At 34.5% G+C, this 27,309-nt stretch overlaps 1 protein-coding gene and 1 pseudogene across 8 annotated transcripts in view; one reads left to right on the plus strand and one right to left on the minus strand.

The window, feature by feature from the left end:
* The window catches only part of CCDC178 (coiled-coil domain containing 178), a 426,260-nt gene that overhangs the window by 212,708 nt on the left and 186,243 nt on the right, over nt 1-27,309 (plus strand). The window lies entirely within an intron of this gene.
* LOC111096778 lies at nt 16,038-17,208 on the minus strand (annotated as a pseudogene).

Consider the following 27,309-nt stretch of genomic DNA (forward strand, 5'->3'; position numbering starts at 1 on the left):
TAGATTACAAAATAAAGTAGTAAGGCGGCAGGGAGGTAGTTAGAAAATAGAATAATGCAGTTTAAAATTTCAGGAAAGGAAATGTTACCGCACTATACGGAAGGCGTTCCTCTTTCAGGTGCTATTACTCTTTCAGCCAGGACCTTAGATTCTAACCACGCATTTACTAATCCTAGTCTTTGTTTACATATTTATTAATGATAGATGAATAGGGTTTAGCTCTGTGTATTTATTCAAGAGTCCACTCCTTCATGTAATCACTAAACCAAATCTTATGGGGGGAAAATGGAAGAAAAAGAAATGTTTGGGTGACAGGAATTTAGGGCATGCCGAAGATTTTAGATTACAGAGCTATGATCTTCAAAGAAGTTGGAGAACTCTAGGCTAAAGTGATGGGCGCTATAGCTCCATGCTTGTGGAAATATCAAAGATAATTTCAGTATTTAAGTTGTAAGAAAGTTGGCTCCAACTGCTGAAATCTTCAGCAAAAGTAGGTAAATGACAATATGTAAAAGTTAAAATAAGGGAGGAGAGATATTCCAACTGATGGCATGACCTTTGAATGAAGTGACTCACTAGGAGCTGGAGAAGGATAAAAAGGACAGTAAAGGACAAAAAAATGCCTGTCTCCAAATGTAAGAATTACACATGCTTCATGAGAAACAAACAAAGTTTTAACAACCTGGAAAGAACCCAGATATACATGATGAAGCAAAATGTTTCAAGATAGAAATAATGTTGCCCCCCACAAGAAGCCATTAATATTCTAGAAGAAAAATACATCTATGAAATACAGTTGAAAAGATATAAGATGGTAAAGTAAAATACTGCCTAAAAGCACCAGGATTATATGAAATTTTCTTAGTATAGAAAGACCATGAGATTTGTTCAAAGTGGCATACCCCTAATAAGATTTTAGTAGTTAGCAAATATCAGACATATATTTCAAAAATAAGTAAATGTAATTATAAATATGTATAAGTATATAAACATATGGTTACTCATGATTATTCAGTTTTGATTCAAACCACATTTAAATTTATTTAATTTATATATTCATATATTCCCTGTTATATATTTATATAAATGTATAATAAATATATTTGTATGCAATTTGAATCAAAACAGTGATCATGAATTTTCCAGGGACAAGACATTTTTGTCAGCTACTTACATAAATATGAACAGCTCAGAGGTTGAGGAGTGGCATATATAGAAAAATGGTGTCAGTTTCATTAAGGAAAAATTATACTGTATTGCTTTAAAGAGAGGATCATTGCATGAGTAAATAGAGGTAGTTTGAATATCACAAATAAAATTGATAGTATAAAAATTTCAATTAATTGCCAGCCATTATCCTAGACACTGGGGAAATCTTGAGCCTGCCTGAGAAGTATTCCCTCAGCTCTACTGTATTCAGAGACAGGTCATCTCCCCATTTTCCCGAAGAGCATGTCAACTGTAAGCCCAGCATAGCTAGGTGCTGAGGTATTTTTCTTCTCTATAATTCAACATAGGCAATTACACATATTGTCAGGAACACAGCCTAAAATTCTCTGTAGTTACAGAACCTTGACTGAAAGAAATAGTCTCTGGTCAGAATTGCTATTCAGTAATCCATTCTTTTGGATATTATAAAATCTCTTCTTGAATTAAACGAGCAGAGAGCTGTTCCTGACCATGTATTATCTCTTCTCTATAGAATTACTACCTTGAGGGTCACTATAAGAAATGGTTCCAATGAAACTCATTGTTGTGTTCACTATAAAGAGGATGTTGTCCATTAAATTCACAATATCTACTTTAAGACCAGAAATTTCTGTCAGGTGTAAGTATCAGAAATAGTGAATAGTATTTATCCTACAGATTTTGTTTATTTGATCTTCAGGGCATTGAATTGACCAGGTTTCCTTTTTAATAGTGTCTGCTAGAAAGCTTAGACTGATGTTTGTCACTTGCTTGCAGAAAGTATATAGGTTCTATCTTATGCACCATGCTTACTTATTCCTTTTTTTTTTCTCAGCTAGTTTCAGTTTATTTTTTCTGTTGTATTTGTGCTCCTAGTTATATGTGATTCCTCCACACAGAGTAGAAATAAAGGAGAAGAGAGTAAGGGAGATTCTACCAAATGCAAAATACCGTAATACATGAGTGAGAAAAGAATCTGCCTTCAGTTAACTTACAGTCTAGAATGGATAAGTGATTCACAGAAAAACTATAACATAGGGGAAAGACAGTATTTTTTTCCTAGAAAGTAATATGCCATGATAAGATGAATGAAGTTATAATAAGAATGGTCAGAATAATGTAGTGCATTATTAATACACTAAAAACATACATTTAATTGGCTCTCTTGCCAAGTGAAGATATACAGATCTACTTGCATGGTAGAAAAAGTTGAGCTGTATTAAGCACAATATTTGTAAGTGACATAAAATTGACACCAGTTTTTTAACAATATGAATGTTTTCCCACTTCCATCAATCTGTTTATATAGCTTAAAATTCTATTGGTAATTTTAACATGCATTTATAACACTGCTTATTATTTTATATTAACAAATACTTTACACAATCTGTATAGAGTGTCAGGGTTTCTTCCATAGCTTATATCTTTGTGTTTATGTTGTATAAGATCAAAATATTTCAAAACCGTAGTTACAGATTTTGAGTTGCACTTTCAAGAGTGATTATTTCATTTTGTGATCATTAAAACTAAGAAACTGAAAAGAATTCTAAAAGATATATAACCATCTGAAATCAGAACAAGAAACATTTATACTTAGAGATTTCACAGACTTTCTTGTTAGCCTCTTTCAATGTTTTACAAATTTAATACAGGAATTTAACACAGGTGACATTGGGTTGCAGGAACCCTTGAATTCCCTGAAATCATAGGTTTCATTCTTGGGTGAGAGTATCTGAAGTACGGCGTTTTCACGAGAAAACATTTCATGGACTTTCTCACCATCTGTCTACAAAGTGGAGAAGCCACTTCACAAATGGCTGGCATGTCCCACAAAACAAGACATCTTTGAGCTTAATGAATTTCAGAGCTGGTATTTGTTTTAGGAATAGAGAGATCAGCTGGTATATGCAGCTGCAGAGATTGAAGAAGGTCTGGCTTGTTATTTAAAGGTGGTGATGAGTATTATCTTTACGCAATAATGCACAAAGGTGATGTTCCCTAAACTGACCACCAAAGGAAACAAATTGTATTTAACAATTGAATTAAAAGTGATAATATTGGCTTTTTTCTGTCCATGAAGTAAAATGATTTTGTCATCATGCATTCCTGTAGTACAGAGAGACAGAGCTTTGTTTAGCTATTCTGAAGCTTAAAATCTGACATGTGTAGACAGGAAACAGCATACTGCCATCCAGCCTCTCAAACAAATGTCATTTTTATAAGAATTTTAAGCTAACAGTTGGAATCTGACAAGAAATATAAAAGCTTGTTCTATTCACCCACCCCTCTGCATTATATTTCAGTGTAACCCTGGATTTATTATTTCTGTCAACTTTCTAATTCTTGTTTTTGGGTAATAGACCGAGGATAGATAGTTAGAAAATGACACTCGAAGTTAGTGACATGAGACTGGGGCCTTTGCCTCCTGGTTATAGAAGCAGAATTCTTTCTAGTGACCCAACCGCATTCTCTACTTCCACAGTCTTTAAGCATTTCCAACCAGCCAAATTTTTCTATTATCAAAAATCAGTTAACTGCATGATTTACTCAGACTGATCTCACTAGCTTAAATCTCCCAGTAAAATGTATCCCTAAGAGGAATGAATTGTTAAATTAGCTGAAATTGCACTTTTGAGAAACTGAAACAGGTGTGATTTGAATGCACATTTTACTTAGATTTTAATGCATGATAGAAAAAGAAACTTGAATAGCTAAAAAAAAAAAAAAGTATGTACTCTTTTTAAATTACTTGACTTCCCTAAGTTTTATATATATGGACATAATGGTCTGACTCTTGATTCAACGATTTAAATAAAAGCCTTGACCTTTTGGACAATGGCCATTCTCTGTTTGTCCAAGTATAAGCAAATAGTTTACCCTTAAAATATAAGATAACCAGGTGTTCTAAATATGCTGAACAATGGTTGTCAAAAGCCGCTACTGCTTTATAGGCTGAGATAGCTAGCTGATCAATATCACTTAAACATTTGAATAACTGATTTGCATGCAGAATTTCTAACCAGACTTAATTTTCTGAATTCATCAAAATACTTTGGGGTCCAAAAACATCCTGTCCACTCAAATTTTTTACAAACTAAGGAGTAATCACTTCTAAATAATATTGGAGCTTTGTGGTCTAAGCTTTTATAGCTTTTTAAAGTAAAAAAACAAAACACCATATATTTTACCAAACATCTCAATCAATATGCTAGTTGATAATTGCTAATACATCTTTCAAATGCTCTTGCTTATGGTGAAATGCTTAACTATTTTAACACCTTTGTGGGTTTTTCCAAATACTTATTTTAATAACTATGTTTTACTAGATTTGATATAAGCACAGTCCATTGTGTGGAAAAATACTGGATTTTTTCCAGTTTAAAAAAATTTAACTTGTTAGCAAGTATTTCTTCTATATTGTTCAAGATCTCTCATTGTCTAGAACAGTAGTGTGGTCAACAAGACTTTTTGGGGAGTGTAAAAAGCAGGTTCTGTAAAAGCAAAACCATTTTAAAATACTAAGATATTTGTCTTTTTGACTGAATTGACATTTGCACTCATAGTGTAAAAACACTGTTGGGTAAAACTGCTGGTACCTTAGTATAAATGGAGGTAATGGCACAGGCAGTACTAATACTCATTGTATTCCACATTGCCAGGCATTTACATGGCCAACTTTAATTAAAAATTTACTTGGTGATGTAATAAATGTTAATTATGTTAAATCTCAACACTTTAGTACATGGATTTTTAATATTCTTTCTGATGAAATGTGAAGAACACATAAAACACTTCTGCTGAACATCAAAGTAGACCCTCCCGGAAAAGCACTTGTGTGATTTTCGGAGTTGTGAATTGAACTAGCCACTTTTTTATGGAACATAATTTTTACTTAAAAGAGCAATCAACAGGCAGACTGGTTTTTCACAACCAACTATTTGATATACATTTTCTTGAAAATAAACAAAATAAATCTGTCACTTCAAAGATAACAAGGTACAGTATTTGTTAGCAAAGAAAAATTTGAACTTTCATATGAAAATTAGAATTTTGGAAAGCTTGTATATGCCATTGTGAGCTTGACAGCTTCCCAAAATGTAAAGTTTTCTAATGATATAAGTGATATAGGTGGTGACATTAACTAATGTGTTTTTTTATATTGCATAATGAACATTTCAAGAGCTGCATAACTCGGTGAACTAATATTTCTTAATGACCAGTGCACGATGTTATCAATGGATCTTAATTTAATAGAGTATGAAAAATTCATTGATATGACTTCAGAATCCAAATTGCAAATATTTAAGAAATGACCACTTGCTGAGTTTTGGTGTAGTAACAAAGACAATTATCTACGATTACATGAAAAGTCTGTGAAATGCCCCTTCCGTTTCCAACTATGTAGCATACATGAGGCTGGATTTTTCTTCAGTGACTATAACCAAAACATTTGACAAATATATTCAGTGTGGAAGTGGATATGAGAATCCATTTTTGTTTTATTAAGCCAGATATTAAATAAATGTGAAAAAGTGTAAAAAAGTACCACTGTCACTAATTTTTTGTTGTGAAAAATACTCATTTTCATGAAAAGTATTTATCATTGCTATTTTTAATGTATTTTTTTAATTTCTCAACTTTTATTTCCAAAATGGTAAGTATCTATAAATATAACCTGCACAGTCAAAATCGCTTTGGGTTCCTTAATAATTTTTAAGAGTACAAGTGGATCCTGAGAATAAAAATATTTTGAGGATAATTTATCCAGATAACTTCACTCATGTAGGAAACAGTTAAGATCACAAATCTTTAAATAAACTGATGGAGACAGGGTTTTGATGGTGTGTGGCAGGGATTAGCCAGCCATGTGTTCAGTTGCAATTATACAAGAATGTGTCCTAATATTCACTTACTTCCTTACATTTTCTAAGAGATTCATACTTGGTTCACCACAGTTGCTATTGTTCTTACGCAATAAGGTTGAGAAAATCATTGTTGTGCAGTAACACACTTTAAAACTGGACAAGCCTTAACCAACACTTAGTGAAACAAAATTGTGACACCAAAGAAGTATTTTGTTTAGTACTTTTACAAAAAAAAATGGAAAAATCTCAAATACACAAGCTAACCTTACACCTAAAGGAATCAGGCCTAAACCAAGCTGAAGAAGAGGGATAACAAAGATGAGAGAAGAACTCAATGAAATAGAGACCAGAAGAACTGTAGAAAGATTATCAAAACCAGGAGCTGGTTCTTTGAAAGAATTAATAAGATAGATAAACCCTTAGTCTTATTACAAAGAAAAAAAGACTCAAATTAATAAAATCATGAATGAAAGAGGAGAGATCACAACCAATACCAAGGAAATACAAATTATTTTAAAAACAGATTATGAGCAACTATATGCCAACAAATTAGACAATCTGGAAAATATGGATGCATTCTTGGAAGCCTACAAATTACCAAAACTGAAACAAGAAGAAATAGAAAACCTGAACAGACCAATCAATAGCCAGCAAAGAAATTGAAGCAGTCATCAAAACTCCCAAGAAACGAGTCCAGGGCCAGATGGCTTCCCAGGGGAATTCTAGCAAACATTTAAAGAAGAAATAATACACATTCTACTAATGCTGTTTCAAAGGATAGAAATGGAAAGAATACTTCCAAACTCGTTCTATAAGGCCAGCATTACCTTGATTCCAAATCCATGACCCCACCAAAATGGAGAATTACAGACAAATATCACTGATAACATGGATGCAAAAATTCTCACCAAGATGCTAGTGAATAGGATCGAACAGTACATTAAGAGAATTATTCACCATGACCAAGTGGGATTTATCCCTGGGATGCAAGGGTGATTCAACATTCATAAAACAATCAATGTGATAGATCATTTAAATAAAAGAAAAGACAAGAACCATATGATCCTCTCAATAGATGCAGAGAAAGTATTTGACAAAGTACAACATCCTTTCTTGATTAAAACTCTTCAAAGTACAGAGATAGAGGGGACATTTCTCAATATCATAAAAGCCCTCTATGAAAAGCCCACAGCGAATATCATTCTCAATAGGGAAAAACAGAGATTTTCCCCTAAGATCAGGAACACAAGGATGTTTAGTACTTTTCGCTTCAAATGGTTAGTTTTGGCTCCCAAACTTGCATGACTAGTCAATTTTATTATCTTCAGATCAAATGCAAATTATTTTGTTAAAGAATAGCTATAGCAAATCAAGAAATCCAAAATTCTTGAAAAAAGTACTGAATAGCAGAATTCATATGATTTATAACATATGAAATCTTACCATCCAAGGCAATTGGCTTTTTTTAATTTTTTACCAAGTACTTGAATTTTTAGCAATTACTGATAAGCAAGTATATACAGATCATAATTTAATAAAAAAGTAAATGCTAATTCCATCATATATAGTAGGGCAGCAGTTCTGTATTTTCTGTTCTCATTATTGCTTTAAAAGTAGCACAAAACATATATTGAAATGAAACTAGTATTCTAGGATTTGAGACTGTATAGATCACATGTACTCTAGTTAGTAATTGTTCTAGTACTACTTACTGATTGAATATATATATACATATATATGCATATACACACACATATATTTTTGAACTTGCCTTCTGAAAGTTTAACATTGAAAGGGTTTTATTAAAAATTATGCTGAGGGGATGCCTGATGGCTTAGCGGTGGAGCGTCTGTCTTTGGCTCAGGACATGATCCCAGGGTTCCGGGATCGAGTCCCACATCGGGCTCCCTGTGAGGAGCCTGCTTCTCCCTCTGCCTATGTCTCTGCCTCTCTCTGTGTCTCTCATGAATAAATAAATAAAATGTTTTTTAAAAAATTATGTTGAGGATATTATTATGTTGTTGAGGATATTATTGAATTAATTGCGTAGTTCAGATTGATTAATAGTTATTGCAAATCAGGTTTGACAGATTCTTTTTTTTAAGATTTTATTTATTTATTCATGAGAGACACACAGAGAGATAGGCAGAGACATAGGCAGAGGGAGAAGCAGGCTCCATGCAGGGAGCCTGATGTGGGACTCGATCCCAGGACCCCAGGATCATACCCTGAGCCAAAGGCAGATGCTTAACTGCTGAGCCACCCAGGGGTCCCAGGTTTGACAGATTCTTATTAATAGTAAGTCTCTAGAAAATCCAAAAGAAATTGTGATTGGAAATCTTAGGATAATTCTAACCTCTCTTTTTTTCATGAAATCAGGAAGTGATTCCTGCCAACCTCTGCCCATAGAACATTTCAAGTCAGTTCAAGTGCAGCTCAGTGAGAACGCAGTGTTACATCTGCCTCATATAGGTAGGAAGGCTGCTGGTAAAAAAGAGGTCATATGTCTTGTAAAAAGTTGGAAAATTATAGGACAGGAAATAGACTTTATTACATAGACCTAAATCCTTTTTGAATGGGTCACCAATATCCTCTACCTTTCCATACATGTAATTTCATTTGTTCCAGTGCCCATGTGATAGCTTGAGTATGAAGTGGAAGTTGGGCACAGGAAATGGGTAAAATGTTTTGTATACTTTTCATGAACAGGCTTTCCATGTTCTAAGGCTTTCTTTAGAGGAAAGTTTGCTTTTCTAGGGCCTATAATTGTTGATAATTAACTCCACTTTTTTTTTCCCCTAGAATTCCATTCTTCTTCTACTCCCTATTCTCTTAATCCTCACAGTAGCTTTTAGTTGAAAGACTGCTCTTCTAAATCAGGTCTATAACAATTGACGTATTTATTAGTTTTAGTGTTTGGGGAATTTTGACATATGTAAGAAATAAAATACTTTTACCAGAGCTAAATATTTCAGGAATATTGTAACTGTTCTCTTTCATTCTGGCCATGTGGCTATGTAGAAAAGGTAGGATAAGTTTGTGGAAGATGTGATGAAGAATCAGGTGAATGGGAGTTTAGAAAGCATGAGGTACATGGGGAAGAAATATTATGGTTACAAGTCTGGGAATTGTCATCTAAGTTCCTAAAACCCAAAATAGTAGCTAAAGACTATATAAGAGATTATAAGAGATCCTTATATAAGAGACCCAATGTGCTTCTGTAACTAGAACCAGATGCAGGGAGAGCTACTATATCAAGATTTTGTTCTGTGAGCAAATGATGCTAACCATCAACTAGAGAATAAATCTTGAGTCCAAAATCAAAACATCTTGCTTTCTTGATGGACAGGGAATTGAGAGAAATAACTTTGTTATTGATGAGTCCTCTTATTAAAGGGGACCATCAAGAAAGAATATTAACCAAGATTTTAGACTATAAAACTTCTAAGGCAAGATTGAGAGTCAAATCATATAGGTATCATGTATGTATGTGGATATATAATTATAATGTGGATATTTATGTGATAATATGTATTTATATAATTACATATATAACTACAAGATAAAATTAGTATTATTTGTAATATTTTGCAGTGTAGGCATTATTTTATTTTTTCTTTAAATCCAATTTGCCGATGTATAGTGTAACGCTTATCACATCACATGCCCTCCTTAATGTCCATCATGCAGTTACCCCATCCCCTCTCCCACTTCCCCTTAGCAACCCTCAGTTTGTTTACCAGAGTTAAGAGTCTTTCATGATTTGTCTTCCTCTCTGATTTTTCCTCATTCAGTTTGCTCTCTTTCCGTTATGGTCCCTTGCACTATTTATTATATTCCATATATGAGTGAAACCGTATGATAATTGCCTTTATCCAATTGACTTATTTCATTCAGCAGAATACCTTTCAGTTCCATCCATGTGGATGTAAATGGTAGGTATTCATCCTTTTTAATGTCTGAGTAATATTCCAGTGTGTGTGTACACTACATATTTTTTATTGTATAGGCATTTTTTAATTGAATGGTATGGATTTTCTGTTTATCAGCAAAGTGACTGAGGAAACATATATGCCCTGAGAAATAAAAAGGAATATCTATGAGCACAAGTTCAAGACTTTATTTCAATTTGAAAAAATATAACAATACCTTATATGTGCCAATCACTGTGCTTGGGGTGAGATATAAAGATGAGTGAGAAATTTGAATCTGATATGAGTGATATGCCAGATTAGCTCATTTATACAGAAAAATGGGGATGGATAGCTTTCTTGCAAACTATATTCTAAGATTTTCCTCTCTTGAATCATTTTTTGGACTGTAATTCCCCTTAAAGAACTCTAAATCCTGCCAACTTTCAAAAGAGAGAGTTAAAGGCATTTATTTTAACATAACCACTGTCATACTCTGATGACAGAAATGTTATCACTGTTTCCAGTAGATTTAATTCCTGAATCAAGGGTCATCTCTTTGAAGTTTTCCGGATAGAGAAGAGTTAAATAACCATGCAGAAAAGTAATGGAACTATTTAAACTTATTCTTACTCCCAAATAGATACTATTTAAATGAAAACATGTATCTTAAAATGAATGCTAATAATGATAGGTAAAACAATGGCCTTCAAAGTTCATGGCCTAACCACTGAAACCTATGAATGTAATCTTACATGGCAGAAGGGATTTTGCAGATATGATTAAGTTAAGGACTTTGAGATGGAGATATTATCCTGGATTACCCAAGTGGGCCCTAAATGTAGTCACAAGTTGTTATAAGAGAGGGGCAGAGGGAGACTTAGAGTGGGGCAAGGTTATATGACAACAGAAGCAAAGGGAGAAAATGTGATGTGATGCCAGGCCATGAGCCAAGGAATGCAGGTGGCCTCTAAGAGCTGGAAAAGGCAAGGCAAGAAATTCCCTCCAGAAGGAACCAGATCTGCCAACTTCTTTATTTTAACCCCATAAGACTCATTTTTTAATTTCTGACCTTCAGACAATAGGAGAATAAATTTGTGTTGTCTTAAGCCATTAAGTTTGTGGCAATTATAAATGTCCAATGAATTGCATTAGGTAGTGCTGAAGATTTTACATTTTTTCCTTCCAGTAATTTTCTAAACAGAGGAATTAGATGACACAATCTTCTACAGCAGAAATGCACACACCTGACAGATTATTACTATAATAGGTTTCTGCACTTTTGCCCTTCATTACACATACCATAGAGTGGTTGTGGCCCACAAATGTATACCTGTGACCCATCATAAATTAGTCATCTGGTCTCTGTTATTTCATGTTGCAGAATTTGTTGTTTATTCAGAAGAACTTTGTACTTACAAAAGGGGAGTTACTTCTATTAACGCATACTGGATCTTAAAATTTATGATGATTAGTGGTCATTATCCAGTTACAAAAAGGGAAATATTATCATTGTCAGTCTATAAACCTATTTCATTCAAATAATGCACTTTAAATAACCACACTAACTTTTTAACTGAAGTTAAGAATGGGGCTTCCATACAAATAAGTTTTATTTTAGAACTTTTCTTCTAATTTCTTTTTTTTCAGTTTTTTTTGAAGTATAATTGAAGTAAGGTATAAGTTTAAGGTTCACAACATAATGATTTGATATATGTATATATTATGAAATAGTAAGTTTAATTAACATCCATAACCTCATATAGTTATATTTTTTCCTTGCGAGGAGAACATTTAATATCTACTCTTTTAGCAACTTTCAAACATACAATACAGTATAATTATGTGTAGTCGTCTCCAAGTTCTTGTCTGTATTCTGACAGTAACTTGGAAAAAATTATAGTTCAAACACTTTAGTGTAGAGAAAATTCACTAATCTTAGAATGAAAAACAGCATTCATAGCTTATACTCCTTTTATAAAATACTTGACCTTAAGAATATCATAGCTTCACTTTTAAATAAACAATTTAGATGATTTTGAAAGGCCCTTCATATCCCACAATTTGATCTTGTGAAATACCCTTTATACTAATTATGTTTAATTTATGGGAATAATAATATTTGGCACTAAAATATCAATGGGTCTAATATTTTCCTTTTCTTAAATTATAATGCTGTTTGTGAAAATATTAGTCCATTTTCAAATCTCATTTCAAACTACTATCAAATATGAAGTTTAAATTTCAAGTATCTTAGGTCATTTTATGGAAATAAATTACAAAGTATCAAGTTAACAGCCAGTTTTTCACTACTTGGGATTTAAAGCATATATTTGTTGAGTAAATTCTGGGACAATCAGCATTTTCATAGTTTTCTTAGGGTAGGAAGAAAACACCAGTACTATTATGGAAAACCTTGGCAAATCAGATTGCATCATGAAAATACAGTCACCCACTTTAGAAAAGTACACAGATAATACTAGAAAGGTTTTGAGGGATCCCTGGGTGGCGCAGCGGTTTGGCGCCTGCCTTTGGCCCAGGGCGCGATCCTGGAGACCCGGGATCGAATCCCACGTCGGGCTCCCGGTGCATGGAGCCTGCTTCTCCCTCTGCCTGTGTCTCTGCCTCTCTCTCTCTCTCTCTGTGACTATCATAAATAAATAAAAATTTAAAAAAAAAATAGAAAGGTTTTGAGATCAGTGGTAAGAAAACACTTTAAGCAGCTGTTGAATTACAGAATATGTGTCTGCTTGTTTGACATACTTTTTGGAAAGGTAAGTAGATAAAAGAGGCACTATTATCAAGAAGCAAATAAATCCAGTGTTTACAAAATCATTTCAGTTAGTTTAAGAACAAACACTCAGATAAGTCAGCATTTCAAATCCAGTGCAAAAAAAAAAATGTTACACCTATGTTTTATAAAGCTGTAAGAGGCTCAGAATTACTTACTTCAAGAAGTAGCAATTTCTGTTAGAAGATGCATGAAAAGTGTTAACCTCATGGGAATCCATTTGTGACAACAGAGCAGAAAGCAGTCCCTGCTCTGACAATAAAAAAAGTGACAGATAATATGGAAGTAATCAATCTGAAAGGTATAGAATATTTAAACCATGAAATGCCTAAAAAGCCATAAGCGAGATCTTAAAATCAATATAGGATGCTACTGAAAGACAGAGTAATGACTCAAGAATAAGAATATTATACTGTTTCCAGAAGGGCCTTGTGAAAATACTATGCATTTGTATTTTAAAAAGAAAACATGATTGTTATATTGTTTCTATAAAAAGAAACAAATGATGCTATTTTATAATATTAAATGACACAATATAGAACATTGTGTCCATATAAAAGACAGAATTTTCTAGCATTTTGGTCTGTATTTAAGAACTGAACTATTTTGATGAGAACAAAACCATATTAATCCTTAAGAAAGCAAAGTTGCAGAGAGCATAGAACCCAATAAGTGCTTAGGTCTGAAGAGATTTAATTGGTTTTATTAGTACTTCACTTAAAATATTTCTAGATTCAAGGAATGTAATTACTTCCATCTAGGAAGCTCAGAGGCATTAAATCACATTTGTCAAGGTGTTTGACTGGAAAGTCAAAAAGCAGAAGTATTTCCTGGTTTAAATTGGAAGATCAACCACAGAAATTAAAAGTATGTCTGAAAGGAAAGAAAGAATGCTGTATTCTGGTAGTCCTTGGAACATCCTTTTTAAATAAACGATCATTTCTAGTCATGTTTAAAACCAAAGAATGGAACTGGCCATCATATTGATTTCTCCAAACAGTATTATTATTATTATTATTATTATTATTATTATTATTATATGTTGACTGCTTTGAATCAAATGTATTCTGGATAGAAGGGAAAAAATATCTTCCTAATTTCTAAGATAAGTATAGGGATAAGATGTTTATAACTTTTCCTTATGAGCTGAGGCTAGATAACTTTGTTGCCAACTTGGTATGAGGTACTAAATACTTGATTTTCATATTGTGCCAAAGTATTACAGTAGAAACATGGAACCTGAGAAATCTTGTCCAGTTGATTCCTGTGCCTAGTACTTCTTTTAGGAAATAGGGTCACAAAGTTCAGTAGTGGAGACCTTCATCCCTCCCCACAGCTCCAATTCCTCCCAGAATCTTTCAACTCCAATTATACCACACTAAACAGTTCACTACTTTGGGTTTTGTTTTGTTTTGTTTTGCTTTTGGAGAGAGAGGGCAGAAATGATAGAAAATTAAGGAAATAAGAGGTCTTGTTAAAAAAAAAAAGAAAAAGAAAGAAAGAAAGAAAGAAAGAAAGAAAGAAAGAAAGAAAGAAAGAAAGAAAGAAAGGAAGGAAGGAAGGGAGAAAGAAAGGAAGAAAGAATGAATTAGCTTTAGAGAGACTTTGGAACAGCCCAGAAATGGTGAAGCAAAATTTAAATTACAGACATGATAGTCAACGCTATTTGTTTGCTTTTATGTGTCCAGTAATTTTGCTGTCTGAGAGACTTTTTTCCCTTTATGGGTGATATTTCCATAGATTACAGATTATTGAAAAGAAAAAAGGTTTCTAGATGACCAAATATCAATATTTTCAGATACTCTTTATCCCCAATGATATATAGCCATAGACTTTTTTTTCAAGATTTCTCTTGAAATATTGTGACCACTTTTTAACTAAAACTTCCCCATCTTACATAGAAATAGTCCCTGATAAAATGCATTTTAAATGCTTCATTGTATGGACAACTAAGCATAGATCATCAACTTTTCCAATCAGTTAACCACCATGAAATACTCCCCAGTGCTTGGGGAACTTTATGCTTCTGTATCCTTTCCACACTGGACTTCTAGACCTTGTTCCTGGCCTTGATGCAAACACTAGTTCTGTCAACAGGCTCCATCTCTTCGTTTTTAATCCACAGTATGGGTATTGCTGTTGTCAAGCTCTCATAAGAAAAGTCAACCATCAGGTTTCGTCACAAACTGACAGAAACTTGCTTGAGATATGTAATATTTGAGAGACTCCGTTTGAAGAACACAAGGTATTTGTTACTAGATATTTTCCTAATATATATTTTTTTCATTTTAAATTAGACCACCAGAAAGCAGTATACTTGGAATTCCCTAGATCACTGTCACTGTATTCAATTTGATTGATTCCTACTCCTCTTCCTTGATTGATTTCCTTCCTTCTACTTACTTTGGGTTAAATTTCTCTTTATTTTTCTAGCTTCTTAAAATGAAGTCTTAGATCATTGATTTTAAATCTTTCTCTTTTTTTCTAATACAAGCACATAATGTTATAAAGTATTTTCTAAACATAGCTTTAGGTACATCACACAGATTTTGATAATAATTTTATCTTTTTACTTTTATTTTTATTCTGATCTATATATTTTCAGAATTTCATGTGATTTCTCTTTTGACTCATAAGATACTTAGAAGTGTGTTGTTTATCCTGAAAAAGGAAGAGAAAAAAACAAGAAACAAGTATGTTGTTTCACAACAATTCACAAATGTGTCAGGATTTTCTAGATTTCTTAGTGTCATTGGCTTATAATGAAGTCTGTAATGATCAGAGAACATATTCTGTACAAATTCACTTTTTTTAATAACTGAAACTTAATGTTATATTACTGCATATTGTCTGTTTTAGTGAAAATTCCTTGTACATATGAAAATAATGTATATGCTGTAGTTGTTAGAGACAGCGTTTTATAAATCTTGATGCTGCTGTTCAAAATGTCTGCAAACTTAGTGATTTTTTGTTTGTTTAGCCTTTTGTCTGTCAATTACTGATAGAAGGTATTAAAATCTCCAACAATGGCTATATTTTTCTAGTTATTTTTTGCTTTTATTTTGTCAGCTTTTACATTACATTTTTTTTTTGGCTGGGTACAGTATACTTTATTGATGGTACATGACAAGGTAGGGCTCCCCAAACCTCTCACCTTCTTCAGGAGGGTTTAGGATGGAAACTGTGGAGGTCAGGGGATTCTTAGTGTGTTGGGGACTCCCTAGCAGTTGAGGGCCTCTCTCTTCCTCTTGCTCTTGCTGTGGCTGGTGGTCCAGGGGGCTCTTACTCCTTGGAGGCAATGTGGACCATAAGATCTACCACCTGGTTGCTGTGGCCAAATTCATTGTTATACCAGGAAATGAGCTTGACAAAGTGGTCATTGAGAGCAATGCTAGCCTCAGCATCGAAGGTGGAAGAGTGGGTGTCATTGTTAAAGTCACAGGAAACAACGTGGTCCTCCATGTACTCCAGAATGCCCCTGAGGGGGCCATTTAATGCCTGATTCACCACCTTCTTGATGCCATTATATTTGGCAGCTTTCTCCAAGTGGCAGGTCAGATCCACGACTGACACTTTGGGGATGGGACATGGAAGGCCATGCCAGTGAGTTTCCTGTTCAACTCAGGGATGACTTTACCTACAGCCTTGGCAGTGCCAGTGGAAGCAGGGATGATGTTCTGGGCAGCCTGTTGGCCATCACGCCACAGCTTCCCAGAGAGGCCATCCATGGTCTCCTGGGTGACAGTGATGGCATGAACAGTGGTCATGAGTCCTTCCACAATGCCAAAGTTTTCATGGATGACCTTGTCCAGAGGATCCAAGCAGTTGGTAGTAGAGGAGGCATTGCTGATAATCTTGAGGGAGTTGTCATACTTCTCATGGTTCACACCCATCAGAGACATGAGGGGATCTGCAGAAGGAGCAGCAATGATGACCCTTTTGGCTCCACCCTTCAAGTGAGCCCCAGACATCTCCATGGTGGTGAAGACCTCATTGGACTCCACAACTACTCAGCACCAGCATCACCCCATTTGATATTTGCAGGATCTCTTTCCTGGAAGATGGAGATGGACTTTCCATTGTTCACAAGTTTCCCATTCTCAGCCTTGACCATGCCATGGAATTTGTTGTGGGTAGAATCATACTGGAACATGTACACCATGTAGCTGAGTCAATGAAGGGGTCATTGATGGGAATAATATCCATTTTGCCACAGTTAAAAGCCCTGGTTACCAGGCACCCAATACAGCCAAATCCATTCACTCCAACTTTCACCATTATGTCTCAGTGACAAGGCTGGCATTGCACCATAAGATACGGCTGTCCGTTGAACAGGGAGGAGCAGAGAGCCTGCATTACATTCCTTGAAGCTCTAAATAGAGATCCATACACGCTTATGATGATTTTATCTTTCTGATCAATTGACTCTTTTATCTTTATGAAGTGTCTTTATCACTGGTAATCCCTTATCTTAATGTCTACCTTGTTTGATACTAATATAGTCATGCTGATTTCTTGATGCTTATGTCCACACGGTATATATTCTTCTTTCCTTTTACTTGGTCTGTCTCTTTGTATTTAAAAGTTATCCTGTGGGATCCCTGGGTGGCGCAGCGGTTTGGCGCCTGCCTTTGGCCCAGGGCGCGATCCTGGAGACCCGGGATCGAATCCCACATCGGGCTCCCGGTGCATGGAGCCTGCTTCTTCCTCTGCCTGTGTCTCTGCCTCTCTCTCTCTCTCTGTGACTATCATAAATAAATAAAAATTAAAAATAAATAAATAAATAAATAAATAAATAAATAAATAAATAAAAATAAAAAAAAAATAAAAGTTATCCTGTGTAGGCAATACATAGCTGAGTCTAACAAACTCTACTTTTTACCGGGAGTATACATTCAAATTATTCATATATTTCATATATTTATTCTTTACTGAAGTTTCCCATTCTTTAAGCTCATCATTTCCATGTTTTCCTTAATTACTTGAATCTATTTACAACAGCTGCTTTAAAGTCTGGCAGAAATTTCATCACCCAGGCCATCTTGGGATCTGTTTCTATAGGGCTAAGTTTTATCTTCTCTATGAACCACAATTTTTTATTGTTTGTTGGATTTTCTACAGACTCGGGATACTCTTTTATCTTTCCTTTAAGTGGTTTAATTTTTGCTTTTCTTACTACAGGGTATAAGAAAAATCTATGTCAACAAAGATCTCTTTTCTTATCCTCCAGTTTCTGCCCATTTTGGTTACTCTATAGTGCCTTCAGATATTTGATTTTCATATTATACCCACAGAATAGAATTGCTATCTATGGGAAGTTTGCTGCCATCACCAGAAAAAGAACTATAGTTTCCATTGTGTATATGGGTTTTTCTGTGAAAAGACACAAGATTTTTAAAAATAATAATTTATCGGTTGAATGTTAAAATAAATATTGCATATTTCTTGTTTTCATATTATTTCATTTTTCATCTAATGTTTTACATACATACATCACACATATATATTTTACTTACAAATTATGTGCAATACTGGATATATTATTCGCAATTTTGCCCTGTTACAATTTAAACTCACCTGTCTCTATGTCATTAGTTTTCAAAAGTATGATTTTTTAAATTGCATAACATTCAATATATAAATAGGTCATATTTTCTTTTTTCCAATTTTTTATTTTTAAGGGTAATTTATAAAATTTTTGTTACTTCCAAATTGTTTTATTCTTAAAAAATGCAATGATAAAACTTTTTGTGAATATCCATTTTGCTTCTATTTATTTTTTCATTATTTATTAGTAACAAGGGAATTATAGGTTCAAAATGTTTAAATATTTACAGTTAATTGATAAATATCAGGCCAGAATGTTTTAGAAAAATAAGTATATTTATAATAAGATTCATAGACATTGCACATAGGCATAAAATATATGAGATGAAGTAGATATGAATTTAGTTAGAGATTTTTCCTTGGTATATTTCTTTGTATCTTAACCTAATTTTAAATTTAATTTTTTCAAATAAAATATTTAAATAAAACAAAGATTTAAATTGTACTTCAACAACAAGAGCCCCCAGCTCCACTCTTCTACACCTCTCATTGTCCCTCCCTGGATGCAGATACTTTAAAATCTTTTCTGGTATTTACTATTATATTTCTAAATATGTACTGTCTGCTGTACTTTATTATTTTTGTTTCTGTATTAAATTACTATGCCTATAATTATTAAAGTATGTAGCATGAAAAATGTTTCATGTAACTTTTTCTCTTTTCCGGGTTAATATTTGCATCTTTTTCTATTTCTTTGCCAAGTTTTTTATACACCTAAAATGAATTCAAATCTGTGATTGTTTTTTCTTTGACAAAAAAAACAGCTTCCTGCAGCTCCTTTCTTGCCCCAGTTTGACTTGTTGCCTCTTGTTTTTTCTGCTTAGCTATTGTCTTGTGTCTGCCTTTCCAAGTCATCTTAGGAATTCTCTTTGCCATTTCCTTGTGTCGGATTTACTGCTTCCCGGAATCAACTAGACTTTGTTTGTTTGGAGGTGTAAATTCTGTAGAGGTTTCCTGGGAATATTTGAGAATCTATTCATTAACTTTTGCTCTGTAACAATCCACCCCAAAACTTAGTGGCTTAAAACAATTGTTTGTTCAGTTCTATGGAGTCAGCTGTTTGGGTTCTTCAGATCTACCAGCTCAGAGCTGGAGAGGCTAAAATGGCCTCACTTCCTTATTTGTGACTTCATCTGGGATGACTGATATGGCTGGGGCCTCACTCCATGCACTTGGTCTCTCATCTTAGGAGACTAGCTTTGGCTTCTTTGTGGTGATCTCTGGGTTTGCAGTAGCATGAGAAGGCAAGCCAAGGTGCACAACCACTTTTTGAGCCTCTGCTTTGGTGTCATGTTTGCTCATGTGTCGATATTCGAAGCAAGTCGCATGAGCCAAACCCAGATTCAAGGGGTGGGGAAAGGTATCCATATCTTGATTGGAGAAACTGCAAAATATTGTAATCATTTTTTTTATTTTTTTAAAGATTTTATTTATTTATTCATGAGAGAAAGAGAGAGAGAGAGAGGGGCAGAGACACAGGCAGAGGGAGAAGCAGGCTCCATGCAGGGAGCAGGTGGCGAGATTCAGTCCCGGGTCTCCAGGATCACACCCTGGGCTGAAGGCGGCGCTAAACCGCTGAGCCACCCAGGGATCACTGTAATCATTTTTTTTTAAAGCTACCCACGTTGAATATTTAAAAATGATTTTAGTTTGTCCTCCATTGTGATTGATAATTCCCTGGTTATGGAGTTCTGGTTTAGCAGCATTTCCCTTTATAGTTTTGAGCCATATTTTTCTGGCTTCTGTTATCCTCAGAATTCTGACATCATTCAGTTACTGATCATTTGTATGTACACATTTCTTCCTTCCTTTCCTCTTCCTATGTGGAAACACTTAGCTTGTCTCTTTATTCCTAGAATAGTGAAATTTCACAGTGCTCTCTTTTGACATGAGTCTATTTTCATTAATTGTGTTAAATAACAGGTAAGCATTTAAAATCTCCAGCACATGCCCTTAGTTTAGAGATATTTTCTTGTATTTTATGGATAATTTCCTTTTATCCTGGTCCCCATCCCTTTTTACTTTTTCTCTTATTTTAAGAACATGTATTTTTCACTTTAATAGTAATATTGCTATTGATACTAATTGTAACATTTATTGAGTGCTTGCTTTGTACCAAGCATAATTCAAAGTGCCTGTACTGACCCATTTAATTTTATCCTTACAGCAATTCCATGAGCTGGGTATTCACTGAATGGTTTTTAATGGATTATTATTATTATTATTATTATCCAAATTTGACAGATATGAAAATAAAAAACAATTTAAAAAAATTTTATTTATTAATGAGAGCACAGCAGAGACACAGGCAGAGGGAGAAGCAGGCTCCATGCAGGGAGCCTGACATGGGACTCGATCCCAGGTCTCCAGGATCAGGCCCTGGGCTGAAGGCGGCGCTAAACTGCTGAGCCACCCGGGCTGCCCAAGGTTTATTTTTTTTAGAATGATAACTTTACTCATTTGGTTATTTTCTATTTTTGAAACCTTTTTGTTGTACTTTTTAGTGATGCGTTTCAACTTCGTCTTTCAATTCTTTTTTTATTAAAAAAAGTTCTCATTTAAATTTCAAAGAGAACTATCTTTTTCAGAATTTGTATCTCTGAGAATATTCACTGTTAAATTTGCTTGCTTTTTCCTGTTTTCTGCAGTATCTCTTTCTTAGTTTTTTTTTTTTTTCTCCTATTTCTTTTGGTTTCTCGTTTTGTTAGAAGTATTTATCAAATATCTGGTAATCTCCAACTATCTGTTGGTGAGACGACTAAAATAATCTTCGTAGGCTGTAGGTGTGATGTTGACTGGTGGACCTCAGCATGCAGTCATGCCATTTCATTGTAAGAATGTTCAAATAAGTCTTTTCTCTTGGTTTGATCAATTTCTTCAAATAATTCAATATCCTACACATTTGTGGGAATTAGGGAGAAGGGAGATCTGTATAATTGAGGGCTGATGTATAGAGGAGGAAATCACATTAGACAGAATATATAGCCCTTCATAATTTGTTTTTAGTGTGAACTCTGATATGCGTGGCTTCCTATACCATGACCAATAATTCTATGATAATCTCTGTAGATGACAAACTTCCAAACTTATACTAAAGAGAGGTACCTTCTGATAACATAGTTGAGGAAAAAACTCTGGGGTGTTCAGAGCTTCCTTTGAGGATTTCCAACTAATACTCTTGTTTTTATTCACACATCTCTCCTCCCATTCCGAGGTATATGATACCTGCAACTTTTGAGCACTTTTGAAATTTAGGGTACAAAATGACAATTTTTTCCACTGCTGGAAGTGCTTTGATTTCCAACTTTCTAGAAACCTAGATCTGTTAATATTTAACCATTTGCTTTCCAGCTTCCAAAGTATGTTGATATTTTTCATAGGTATTGTTGTAATGTCTACTGCAGATCCAGATTACTCTCCTAGGCAGATTTCCTCCATGTGGAGATCGAGGTTGTTTCCATCCTTAGGATTCTCCATCTTAGTATGAGGCCCATATGATTACCTTCACAGGAAAAAGAACAAAAGGATGGCACACTAGCTCTTAAATATTTTAGCCCAGAAGTTACACATATTATTTCCATTCACAGCACATTTGCCAGAACTAGACATGTGGCTTCCAGCAAGTGGGCTGGGAAAACACGTGTGTGTTGTGGGTGGGGGTGGGATGCATTGCACTTGGATATTCAGTGAGTAGTGGTTGTGATTATCAAAGTTAACCACTCTGGTTATAAGATTCCTGTTTGCTCCATTATTGATTGTAACATGTCCCAAGAAAAACAAACTAAAGTCCCAACTAATCACTGCCATCAAGCTCAAAGTTCAAGGTTTCTAGATATTATGGCATAGTCTCTAAATTTAGATAGATTAAATAAAAAGACAAGTTATCCGCATCTCCTAAGCCCTTGGCACTCAATTATTTAATTTTTAATTATGGAAATGGAATAGAATAGAAGCAGTAAACACATTCCAGAAAGGGAAATATTCAGTACTTCCTGATTCAGAGCAATTCTAAAGTCTTGAAATCTTGCTGGACAGACATTACAAGGTCTCCCCAAACCTGGTGGTGGGAATCTGCTCCTAGATAAGGTCTGACATGCTCCCTGGGAGGAGTATCTTGTTCATTGTTTCTCATTGCTCTAGCAACTTCTGATTTTCAAGATGTTTCTTAACCATGTCTTAAGTGGCTGTTGTAGAATATGCTCTCATTGGGGCTGCATAACTTTCTTGATTAAAGTCTTAGTTATGAGGGCACCTGGGTGCCTCAATCTGTTAAGCATCTGACTTTGGCTCAGGTCATGATCCTAGGTCCTGAGATTGAGCAATTTGGCATCTGTAGGGCTCCCTTCTCAGCAAGGAATCTGCTTGTCCCTCTCCCTCTGCTCCTCTCCCTGATCATGCTCTCTCTCTCTTTTAAATAAATAAAATCATTTTTAAAAAAAGTCTTGGCTGTGGAAGGTGGGAAGTCCAAGAACTGTTAAGAATTATGTATCACATACTTCGTGAATATTTTTTTTTCAGTGTGACTTTTAAAAACCAAATGGGCTTTCTATCTATTGCTAGTGGTCAGTTTGATTATCAGGAATCATACCCATAGTTTGGTTTGAGCCATTGTCATTTATTTATTTATTTATTTATTTATTTATTATTTTTTTCCACATCCCATGCCCCTGTAGATTTAAGGAGTGTAGGTTTAAGGAGTGGTATCATAAAGACTGTCACATTCAGGAGAGAAAGTCTTATTCTTACTTTCACTTTTTCCCTGAGATACCTCCTATTGGTTATAGGTTTTTAAAATAGGTGAGAAGACTTCTCTTAATCTGATCTCTGCCCCCAAGGCTAGCTTAACGGTTCTGTCTCTCAAGAACTTTTTCAATTTTATTTGTTACTGTTTGGGATATGTGACTTAATGATTTTTCCTAAATTTCTGCTTTCACGACGAATGCCCACCATTTGCATCAATGTGGATGGAACTGGTGGGTATTTTGCTGAGTGAAGTAAATCAGTCAGAGAAAGACAATCATTATATGGTTTCACTATATGGGCAATATAAAAAATAGTTAAAGGGATTATAGGGGAAAGGAGAGAAAATGAGTGGGAAAGATTAGAGAAGGTGACAAAACATGAGAGACTCCTCTAACTCTGGGAAATAAACAAGGGGTAGTGAAAGGGGAGATGGACAGGAGGATGGGGTGACTGGGTGATGGGCACTGAGGGGATGAGCACTGGGTGTTATACTATATGTTGGCCAATTGAACTCCAATAAAAAATATATTAAATAAATAAATAAACAAACAAACAAACTGCTTTCAGACTGAGATATTCCTCGCTAAATTATTTCTTTTTTTATAACACTCTGCCAAATAGAGCCAATAGCAATCAGCACACACACCTAAGTTTCCATTTTTTAATTTTTAGAGCTCCCCTAAAGCTCATGGCTTAACATGGCCAGCACTGTAACTTATGAGGGGCAACAGTAGTATTAAAAATGCCACATACTGAATCATGATCTTTCCAACCTCCACCAGACTATTCATCAAATGTCATGTTTTCTTTTAGTTTCATTTAATTTTTGGTTTTTAACAATAGTTACCCACTTTTATCAATTCTCAGTACTGATCAGGAAATATTAAGATATCCTCCAGGAACAATATCCACATCTCAGTGACTTACAGCTACAAATGCTGATTTCTTACTCACAAAAATTCACTGAAGCTCTGTGACTCTCCAGGATAGATCACCTGCACAAAGTAACAATGGGGTCCAGTTCATTTCCATCCTCTGGCTCCACCTTCTCAACCAAGGGCCTTCAGGGTCTCCTTGCTGGACGAGAAAGCTGAGAATCTCATAACACCTGTTAAATAAATGTCTTGGCCTCAAACTGATTCATGTTTCCTCTATTACTGGTGAAAACTAAACTCGTGGCCCTTCCAAGTTAGGACTTGGACAATAGGACTGAGAAAATGTGGGGTATCCCATGGACAGTTGGTAAGTAGTCTGGATCTCCCGCAAATCTTATTAAAATTCTGAAAAGTGTCTGGAGGGCTGGGTCAACATTATGCTCTTTGATAGACTAAGTGACATTTCAGTTATGTTATAAATAGTAAATCATATCTAAAGTTGAGACAAGGATTAATAAAGCACAAGGTAGGGAATTAGTAGTCATATTGTGTAATTATGAAAGCTCTTACCCAAGCCTGGAAAACGATATAAGCTCAAAGTCTTTTAAAAACATATTTTAAAAAATTATTTACTTATTTGAGAGAGAGAGAGAGTGGGGAGGGGCAGAGGGAGAGAATCTTCAAGCAGACTTCCCACTGAGCATAGGACCTAATGCAGGGCTCACTCTCATGACTCATGAAATCATGACCTGAGCCAAACCAAGAGTCTGACATTAACTGACTAAGCCACCCAGGCACCCATAAAAACATAATTTTTTAAAATCAGGAATTTGAGAAATTATAAGTAACACCAAGTTGGAAAGAATATAAGGTTTATGAGTGGAATCCTGAAAATATTTTTTAATTGGTAGAGAAGAACAGATGACAGAGAGTAGAAAACTGACTAATTCAAATTAATTCTTGAAATAATTGGATCAAGCCTTTTTAAAACATTCATATTGGGCAGCCCAGGTGGCTCAGCAGTTTAGCGCCGCCTCCAGCCCAGGGCCTGATCCTGGGGACCTGGTATCAAGTCCCACGTCAGGCTCCCTGCATGGAGCCTGCTTCTCCCTCTGCCTGTGTCTCTGCCTGTCTCTCTCTCTCTCTCCCTCTCTCTCTCTTGTGTGTGTCTCTCATGAATAAATAAATAAAATCTTTAAAAAAATAAAATAATAAAACATTCGTATCAAGAATAGACATCTGGAAGTTAGGTTCAAGATTATCAGAGATTAAATTCATAATCTTGGTCATTAAAATAAGGATATTCTTTGTGGATACCTAGGCTGAAGAATATGGATTCTATTGAAAAAGAAAAGAGAGGCAATAGTTTGTTGTGTGTCTTTTGGTATCATATTGATTTCATTCAGATCCTGGGTTTAACGTCTACTGGTTAAACATCCTTTCCTATAAAAATGGAAATAAAAATGGTACTTAACTCAAGGAGTTGCTATGAGTTTTATATGTAAAATAATGCACATCTAGTACCTGATGCCTAACTTTTCAATAAATTATTAATAGCCTTTGAAAGAAATTTAGCAGGAAATATTAAGAACATGGTGATCTTGGTCAAATCAGCCATCAGGTTATTCATGGCACTGTTATTCTAAGAGGAAAAGTACTCCTATGTTGGGTTATATTTTTTTTTCTTTGAGTCCTTTCATTACATTTCATACACATTATCTTTGCTCTATTGGCTTTTTTTTTATTTAGACATTTTTAACCAAATACAATTTCAGATTTGTTTTTTGTCCAAAAGGATTCTACAGTTATTTCTCCTAACCTTTCAATATTAGAAGTATGTGAATATAAGTTGAAGTAGGGATAAGGAACTGAGATTATGGAGAGAATAAAGCATATAGGTTTGAAGCATTAGCTAGGGTCACTTAGTTATGCCTTTTCGAACATAATGACAATGGGCTTAAAAAAGTAAAAAGTCACCTGGTCATTAAATCAAGCTGCTTCTACTAGCTTCTTAGTATTATAATATCTTTCTTACTTGTTTCACAATTTGTAAATAGCTTAATATTAATTTAAGTGTGACCCATTAGAATGTCACTGACTTCCAATATTAAAATATCATGCCATTTAAGGATAAATCTTAGAAAGAGCAGGCATGTAAAATAGGACAAATTTAAGGAAAGCAAAATAAAATCACAAATGACATCTAGTGAAAAAACCTTGAAAGGGAATTGTCTTTAATTAGTTCACAGTTGGAGATTGTTCATACTGCTTATTTTAGTTAAGTCTTTCATTTGGGGAGAAACAAGCTATTTAACTTTCAGGATGCTTGCGGGTAGTCGGGGAGCAACTTGAATCCCCTATCTTACTGAATAAAATGCTGTCCTCAATATAGTGTAACTATGGTAGGGAACAACATGATCTATAAAGTATTGTAATCTATTGGAGTTTGTTACACATTGGCAACAACAAAGGAAAAACAAAGGTAATTTAGTAAACTTTAAACTCATAGCATGGATATTGCGTATGAGTCGTTATTTATTCTAGTCAATGTAATTACCTCAGGAACATTTCTAAGTGGACCTTTCATCTTTTCTCCTGGACCTTGATAAAAGATCTAGCTTATGCCTTTTGGGAAATCATCCTCTGGTTAAATATGTGGTAGGTTTTTCTTTGTCAAGGATGTAAGGAAAGAGAGAAATCCTGAAAAATAGGTTACATACATCACTTTTATAAAGTTCATGAACAAACATGGCACTTTCAGATATTATAAAAGAAACTTTTATAATATCTCATAAGGCTGCTACTTTGCACAAAGCTGGTCTTATAATATGCTCATGACCATCACCTCTTCTCTTGTTCATATAGGGTTTACCCACTTCGGGTATCTCTGTATATTATTGGGGAGCACTACTGAACTAGAGGTTTATGAAGACTGGAATTTTATCAGAGTTGACTGAAGCATATCTGAAACTGCTCTATGAATGATGATAGCTCTCTACATTGTTCATAATATTTATTTAGCCATAATCTATTTGTAATAAAATACACAGATATGGCAGAAAGTATTTAGTGAGTACATTTATAAGCTTCCATGTCCTTCTGATTCAGGATGTGTGGTGAGAATATGTAGCCAAATGTAACCATGAAAATAGTCCCTTGCTCTCATCTATTTTCTTCTTCTAGGTTCTGTGATGTTTTTGTCTGTGTTTTCAAGACAAATCTTCTTTCATACTCATCTTCATGAAAAGCTACTTTCTAGATTCAGGATATTTATCCTTATTCTGTATTTATCCTTATTCTCAAAATTCAGTTAAAACATATATCGTGTT

Source organism: Canis lupus, chromosome 7 (assembly GCF_011100685.1).
Source record: "Canis lupus familiaris isolate Mischka breed German Shepherd chromosome 7, alternate assembly UU_Cfam_GSD_1.0, whole genome shotgun sequence".
In the NCBI taxonomy this organism is placed as follows: domain Eukaryota; kingdom Metazoa; phylum Chordata; class Mammalia; order Carnivora; family Canidae; genus Canis; species Canis lupus.